Source organism: Hypomesus transpacificus, chromosome 4 (genome assembly GCF_021917145.1).
Source record: "Hypomesus transpacificus isolate Combined female chromosome 4, fHypTra1, whole genome shotgun sequence".
Taxonomy (NCBI): Eukaryota; Metazoa; Chordata; class Actinopteri; order Osmeriformes; family Osmeridae; genus Hypomesus; species Hypomesus transpacificus.
In genome coordinates, this window is record NC_061063.1 from 8801468 (window position 1) to 8810162 (window position 8695).

Genomic DNA, 8695 nt, shown 5'->3' on the forward strand with positions numbered 1-8695 from the left:
GGAATAAACACAATGTCAAGTGTTTTGATGCTGATGGTAAGGGTACCTATTTGGATGTAACTTCTAATACGTAATATATCCACATTCCAATCTTTTTTGCTTTTGTATGGTAAAAGTTGTTTTGTGTTGTTCTGTCTTAGTGGCATCTATTTCTGTGTGTGACCTGAAAAAACAACATGTATTGCTTTTATATTCAGCTTCTAACAGAAGGCAGAGTTATTTATCCTGCACCGTTTAGCCACTGTGAGGTACAAATCCTCTACAACTTTCCCCTTAATGCTTTATCTCTTAAAACAACATTTTGAATCTATCAGACTGTTATTGAAGAGCTTGACTGATATTAATTGTTCCCTAGCGTTGGGCTTTGGCCTTACCACCACATCGATAAATCAATATCTCATTGCCTTGTCTCAGAATGTAACATTTTATCCCGGCCCAGTTCCCAGCTCAACTATCCATTATACTCCAACCCTGCCTGAGTCTGTACAACATTCACTGAATTCCCAGGAAGAGAGAAAGGTGAATCTGGAGAAAGACAGAGTGAAGGAGGCAGGGAGTGTATAAGAGAGAGACAGAGACAGAGAGAGAGAGAGAGAGAGAGAGAGAGAGAGAGAGAGAGAGAGAGAGAGAGAGAGACAGAGAGAGAGAAACAGAGAGGAAGGGAAGGGAAGAAGAGAAAGAGAAATGGCATAATGATGATTTATATCCACTACTTTTACTGTTCCATATGACTGTAGGTGGGCCAGTCTGCAGAAAATGTGGGTGTAACCCAATTCCTGCAACACACACTGGACATAGACAGGTCATCTAGGCGGGGCCCTTACGTGATAGAGACCCTGGAGGATCTGTTGACATAACATTGGTTGTATGTAGATAAAAGGAGAATATTCACTTACAGACTCAAACCTCTGATGACAAAAAAGCCAGACATGTTTTTCTTCCACTAACGATGTTGATAAACCTCCCTTGCGTGAAATTAGCATCAACTTTGCCGTTTCACCAGCACGTCAGTGAAGATAGTGCTGTCTGATCCATACCTCCCTCCATGCCTCCCTCCCTCCATTCCCACTGTGGGACCATTGGCTATCAGACCTCTTCACGTCCAGTCTCCTCCCTAAGGAGGGGGTGTCCACCCTCCTTTGATCTCCGCAACAGAGCACTCCAGCCCAGGGAAGATCAGATTAGGGACTCAAACCTTCCATCGGCATAATGCACTGTGTTGGGTATGGGAGTCAGATGGCTGAGCGGTTAAGGAATCGGGCTAGTAATCAGAAGGTTGCTGGTTCGATTCCCTGATGTGCCAATGACATTGTGTCCTTGGGCTAGGCACTTCGCCCTACGTGCCTCAGGGGGTAATGTCCCTGTGTTACTGTAAGTCGCTCTGAGCGTCTGCTAAAATGACTAAATGTAAATGTAAGATGTGTGCGTTTGTGTGTGTGTGTCCAGGTGCCTATCAGACTGAGCGTGTCTCCTGTTGACCATGATTCTGACCTGAAGGATCTACTGTCTGCTTTGTGGGTTGCTTTCTGTCGTCTGGATCCCCCCACGAACACACAAGCACACACACGCACACACAGCTGACCTCTCCAGGTCGCGTGTCTCCAGGCTGATGAATGACGGCTCGTAAAGTAAAAGACTGCAGGTTTGAATTACTACTATCTTCAGCCACACATCCACCTCAAACACACACACACACACACATACCACCTTCTCCCGCAGACAGAGTGTAGGAGAGATAAAGAGTCTGGCCAGACTGAGCGTGACATCATGACATAATTCCCCCCCACTTGTCTTTTTATTCTTCTTTTTTTGGCTCTCTTCGCAAAGGGGAAATGGTACCTCAGTACAGAGAATTTTTGAAAGCCATCAAATAGCCCCCTAGCTTCAAGGTCTGGTGACCGTAGTTAGAACCTCTTTCAAAAAGCCACACTACAGGTTGATACAATGTTCAACTCATGCAGTAACTTTTAATCACATTTAAACTTCTCAGCTTAATATATAATAACCACCCTCCTTGTCTATAACTGTTACGGTTTGTGGACATCCTTCACACATGAAAGGCTAGTTTGTTTCATGTTGGTGTGTATTTTGGTCTAGTTTTTGGTCTGGCTGTTGGCCTGTTCTCGGGTCTGATTTTTGGCTTGACTGATGGTGTCCAGGATGACTTACATGATGCAGCTGAACAGGATTGTTGTGGCCAAATATCATTACAATGGTATAGTTGTTAGGTAAGAACTTTAAAGAAGGTTATGGGAGCTCAGAGCATGCATGGGTGCAGCTTCTGATTAAAGGTATGTTGAAGACACATATGTAGTAAGAGAGGGACACATGGAAAGGACAGGAGGGTGAGAGAAAGGAGGCGAGAGCAAGAGAAGGAGGAACAGAGACACATGACATTCCTCCTCACTGGGGTTAACAACAGAACAAACAAGGGTTAGAAAGTCGGACATTCTTTATCAGTCTGTCTGGAGGTATTCTTTACATGTGTCGCTTCGCAAATGGAGCCTCCTCCAGCTTCAAGTGGAGAGCGAGCCCCTGCGAGTTGAACCAGTGAACCCCTCTGCCCGCTTGCACATTCCTGTCAATTGGCTGAGTGGGAGCTAAGTCCCCCTCTAGCATGGCTATAATGGGCTGCTGTGACCGGTAGCTATCGCTATAGGTCTCCATAGGGCTTTGCTAGTGAAAGGCTCAGTCTGACCAAAGGGTGATAACTGTAGCTGTGGGCCAGAAGAGCAACAGAGGACTGTACAACTCAGTTTAAGAGGGCCATGTGTTACCATGTGAACAAGGTCTTATATAACTATTATTGTCTGACTTAAGAGTAACATTTTGGGTTGAGGTGGGTCTGTTTCTTGACAAAAGAGGTCACATATTTTGATAGCAGACGTCAGAATATGTGACCTGCCTGTTGCATGGCTGAAAATGTCTGTCACACCAACCAAACCATCTCAGGTGACTTATTTGTCCTTGCCGTGTATACACAAAAGACAATCACCGATCTTGAGCAGCCTCAGGTCAATAGCCAATGTTGAACAAACGCATGACTGACGTTTGTTCCTCGATGAAAGCTTTGCTCTGTTATTTCCATTCAACGAGAACCATTTATAGGGTGTCCTTCAGGCATATTCACACAATCCTCAGTCAAAGTAATTAAAGGCTTAACAAACTCAAGGCACTGTTTAAATCCCTGAGTAAGGTGAATCTGCGTTCCTCAGAAGACTAGACGTTGCCTGTTGCTTTAAACACCACCTGCATGGTCCTGCTGGCCCCAGTAAAGTGATAGCTGGTTAGGACCACACATTCTCAACACAGTTCGGATTAAGGTGCTCATTCAACCCTTGCTAGATGGCAAGGCTGGGACAAAGTTTCAAAGTGTAGGCTGTCTAAATTCTGCTGAATCTGAAACTCTGTAAACCTCTCAGCTCAGAGAAAGGAAACCTCTCATATCCTAATCAAACCATCATTCCATTACCCTCCAATTTCAAAACCAAACCGCATTAATTGCAGTGCAATTTAAAACTCCTTTTAACTCAATTGGTTCAAAATTCCAAACTGTCCAGTAAAGATTGCCATAACATTTGCTCATTGGCTAGTCACCTCTACATTTCAGACATTGAAAAATATGTACATTTATATTTCTAGACAAGTCTGTGACGAGACTGGGACCTGTTTCAGTCCGTTTTCAGATAACGGCTTGCTCTCTTAGGTGACAGTCTACAGAGTCCAGGTTAGAGGCAGTGGCACAATGACTCCATTCATGACTGAGGTAAAAATACCACTTTGCCACAGATGCCATCTCTCCAAGCTCACGCAGAATGTCCAGGAGAGACCCAATAATACGCTCGACAAGAGAAGAAAAAAACATTGAGTCAAAGCAGCGTTTGGGACCAAACCACAAACTGGAGGTCAGATTTTTTAAACCACCCAGGGGATCTCGCGTCAGAAGAATCACATTTTACTCATGATTACACATACATACTCTATCCTGGTAATAGTGTGGTTATACCCTTTGCTGTCATAGTGGGACCTGCTTCATAAGAACCCCTTCACATGGTTAACATTGCCTAGCTCTAATGGCTCGTTTTATTAGTCTCTGTCCTATTAGAGATGTCAGAAAGACAGTTGTGTGCTCACCCTCGCCAACACAAACACAATGTGACCCAGTGGAGTGTGGCACCACCTTGAAGCTTGTTCAACCAATTGACCATAATGCATTGCAGCTGTGGACAAGATGACATCAAAATACAGATAAGATGAAGACATCTCATATCCTTGCGTCCACATGAGGTGGTCTGTTTACTCAAAGGTCTAACATTAATTACTATCAATTGGTTATTGAAGCGTATTTGGAAGGGGGGGACGCCCATCTCATCAGCGCGCTAGCATGCCGGCGAGCTCTGTTCTGTTTGGACCAATGAGAAACGAGGACTATCCCACGGGCGCCATCCACCCTAATGACAGCCTGGAGGAGGTCCACACGTCTGGGTGATATATGAGGCATTAAACAAGGACTACAGCAATATTTGAACATTTGAGGATAATTTCCATCGAGTCACCTGGGGTTGAACTGGATTGCCTTGGCATCTGGAGAGTCTGTCTCTTTCCAAAAAGGTTCCGTTTTGCCTCTACTGTACACAGCCGTCAGGATGTAAAAATAGAGCATGTTAGAGAGAAGGGTCTGTGCCAGGTTGAAAACAGAGCCCTGTCGCCCTCTCATCCAGCACCTTTCAGCAGATAGGACACTCTCACAATTAATAGAGCACAAGCTCCCTATTGGTATTAACCTTTGCGAGTCAAGGCGATGCAGTTGGTCTAATCTCTCAGCCCTTTGGTGACACCGCCTCAACAGTACCCTCCCCTCTTCATTGGTATAGATGCGTAGCTGTCGATGCGTACGCACTCGACACAAACGCACACATGCTCACACACACATAAATAAACACACAGGCAAGCTCTCGTCCATGATTCACTCTTTCTCACGCTCACCCGTGCTCCCTCTCCTTTACTCCCAGTACAGTCACGCACCCACCCACACACACACACACACCCACATACACACCCACCCACACACACACCCACCCACCCACCGACACACACACACACCCACACACACACCCACACCCACGCACACACACACAGTAGACCCGTGTCAGCAATGCCTGCTGAAGGAGCTGATACCCTTGTCTCTGTAGTGCGGTGCCTTGCTCTATATCCAGCCTGCCAAAGATCAAATAGTTGGCTGCTGCACCCCGGTTCTCTATCCAGGCACACATTGGATTTCATCATGGAGTGTTTATCTGGTAGCAGAGACTGACAGGGAAGCTGTAGTGACTTTACAAGAGGGTGTTAGCCCCAGCGCTGCAAGCAAGTGAGTTGCACCTTTACATAGCTTCTAAGGTAAAAGCTATGTGAAGAAGTTTTATCATACCTCCAAACCAGTAATACCCTGGTCTTCTATGTGGTTCGGAGTTAAAAGTGTCACGGTCAATACCTAACATACCTCAACAGCAGACAGGTGTTCATCAGTCCACACATCACTCTGCATTAAGGCTAGATCCGTTTTTTATGTTGTTAAAGGTTAGGTGGACTCTGTTATAGGAATTGCTCATGTCTTGAGCATGTCTGGGATTTCAAACGGTCCCAGCATTCACATGAAGCCACACACAGGACACTGCCCCACCTCCCACAAACCCACCCCCACCCTCTCATCGCTCAGCATTACGTCTCGCAGCCTTCCTACCCTCGGCTGAGGAAGATTGAGAACGAGTGGAGAGACAAGCCTGTCACGAAGAGTCTCTAGTCTATTTCGCTCGGTCTCTCTTGGTCTCTTTATCTTCTAAATCTGACTCAGAAAAACGATCAGACTAAATACTTGCTGTTTGTATTCCCCTGCAAAATATGTAAACGTCCAGGAGGTGCCCGGCTAAGAGACTCCATCGCTGTCCTGGTGTTTGTTTGTTGGTGCTGGTGTTACCGAGTTTGAACATTAAGTTGTTGACCTCTTGTAGCCATGTCTCTGTGACTTAGTTTCCATATCTAGCTTACAAATGTTGCTTGTCTCAGTCTGATATGAGTCTTTGAATGATAATTAAAGCTTGTCTCACCAAGGATGTGAAATAAAATACCAAAATAACACTGTTGGCCATAAATAATGAAGAAGAATGCCACATGCAACACAAAATCGTTTCTAATGAAACATTTTATTTATGAAATGCATGCTATATTTTTGTAATTTGTTTTGTATCATGAGATGAAAAAATAATAATTCAAAATAGTTTTTCTTTAGTAATGCCTCGATGATGGTGCCTCTGACATCACACATGTTGATGGTGTCTCTGACATCACACATGTTGATGGTGTCTCTGACATCACACATGTTGATGGTGTCTCTCACACATCGCTCTTCTTCCTGCAGAAGAATCTCTTCCAGCTCCTAGGTTTCTTGGAGGTTTCAAACGAAGGCCTGGCGCTAGACTCCAACTCAAAACTGGAGGTGAACGATGAAGAGTGGCAGTCTGTTCCCATGAGTTCAGCCTTCATCTCTGCCCGTATGGCTCTGGCTTGTTCCTCTCTGCTGCGTCTGCAGACAGTCCTGCTGGGGAAGGTCTCCATCTCCATCTCTCCACCCTTTTGTCCTCTCATGAGTACCTTAGAGTTGGTCCTTGGTTGATTTCCTCTTCCTCTCCTATGACGAGCCTCTCTCTCGGCGATTCTGATGAGGTCCCAGGCGTTCTCGTCGCTGATGTCCAGGTGCCTGGTACATGAGGCCTGTTCTCGCACCTTCTTCTTCATTCTTGACATTTCTTCTCTCACTTCCTTCATCATGTCAACAACCCCCTCGTCCATCTCCCGCCTCAGGCTCTGGCTCTCTTGCTCCATGGCGTCCTTCATCCTCTTCTTCTCCTTCTCCACATTTTCTCTTTGCTCAGCGAGCTTCTCGGACATCTCTGTCTCCATCTTTTTCTTGATTTCCACTTCTCGACACTTTACCTCTTTTGCCATTTTCTCTGCCATCTCTTTTTCTATCTTGGAAATCTCTTTTGACATTTTCTCTGCCATCTCTTTTTCCATCGTTGCAATCTCTTTTGCCATTTTCTCTGCCATCTCTTTTTCCATGTTGGCAATCTCTTTTGACCTTTTTTCTGCCATGGTTTTTTCAATTTTGATAATCTCCTTCGCCATTTCCTTTGCCATCTCTTTCTCCATCTCCATCTTCTCTGCCCTTTCCTTTTCTAACTTCTTGGTAAACTCTTTTTCCATTTTTTCTGCCATCTCTTTTTCCATTTTTTCTTCCATCTCTTTCTTCATATTCTCTGCCCTCTGCTTTTCCATCTTCTTGATCGTCTCTTTTTCCATGATCTCTGCCCTCTGCTTTTCCATCTTTTCATCCATTTCTTTTTTCCTCTTCTCCACCATTTCTCTTTTGTCCCTGTCCAGTTGCTCCAGTTTGTTGTTCATCAACTCCACCTGCATCTTGGCCTGTCCAAGCAACCCAACCACCTGCCACTCCGAAGACTCCACCCTCCTCTCTTTCTCTCTCAGTTTTCTCTCCCTCTCCTCAAACTCTTTCTTCAGCTCCTCTGTCAAACAATGCTTTGTCTCCACCTCCTCCTCTCTCTTCATCCATTCTCTGGACTTCCTCCAGTCCTCATCTAGTCCTGCTTCACCCATCTCCTGCCTATACTCTCGTTTGAACTCCTTGAGTCTGGTTTTCACCTCTCGTTTGATGTTGAGGTTATTCTCATTCAGTATCTGCTTGATTGTTTCCACTTCTTGCATCTGAAAGATTGCTATCCTTTCGTCAAAGTACATTCTCCAACTCTCCATCTCGTGTGGCTGCCACATTTCCTTTACAGCCTAAAGGACACAAGCAATGTTAGAGTCCCTCCAAAAATGTATTTGGTAGAAAATCATACCATTCAAATTTTTTGTTTTGTGCTGTATCTTATTTATTTTGCTGTGTCATTGGATTGATTTTGTGTATACACAACACTTACCATTGATCGCTGTTTACTCATATCTTGATAAAAGATTGCAAGTGAAGTTTCTAATGTTTGCAGTTTCTCAGTTGAATGTCATCAGTTTCTCATGCAGAAATGATTTCCAAATTTCTGAGTTAGAAAATCACCTCTTTTCATGGATTAGAACTCTGCTTTATGACATCATAAAGCATCATGCATCATTGCTATGACTACTCTATGCCAAGAAAACTACCCATGTCCTATGGGAACCCATTATGACATCATACTTCTTTTGCTCTCTCTCCACCTGTCTCTTACTGTAGTCTCCCTCTCTCGTTCTTTCCCACACACAAACACACACAAACACACAAACACACACACACACGCACACCTGGTAGAGGTATGTGTTCTGCACTTCCTGTTTTGTTTTCCCCTCACACGCACACAGCTGGTAATCTGGTTGTTAGAGTTATTAATAGGGGCTGGCACTTGGCTACCACTCAGATGGCTATCCTTCCTATAACTTTCAATCGGTTTGCCCTTCACGTTCTCCTGCATGGCTCCTTGGCCCCATTTTACACCAAGCTATTGGGGAGGTGAAATGAGTGAGGAAGGCTTCCATCACAACGACCAAGATTGGTCAGAGGTCCCAAATACTACATCATGACATCAATCCAAGAATCAAATAAAGCTGATTTATTCATGTGTCAGACATAGAATATTGATGTGTCTAT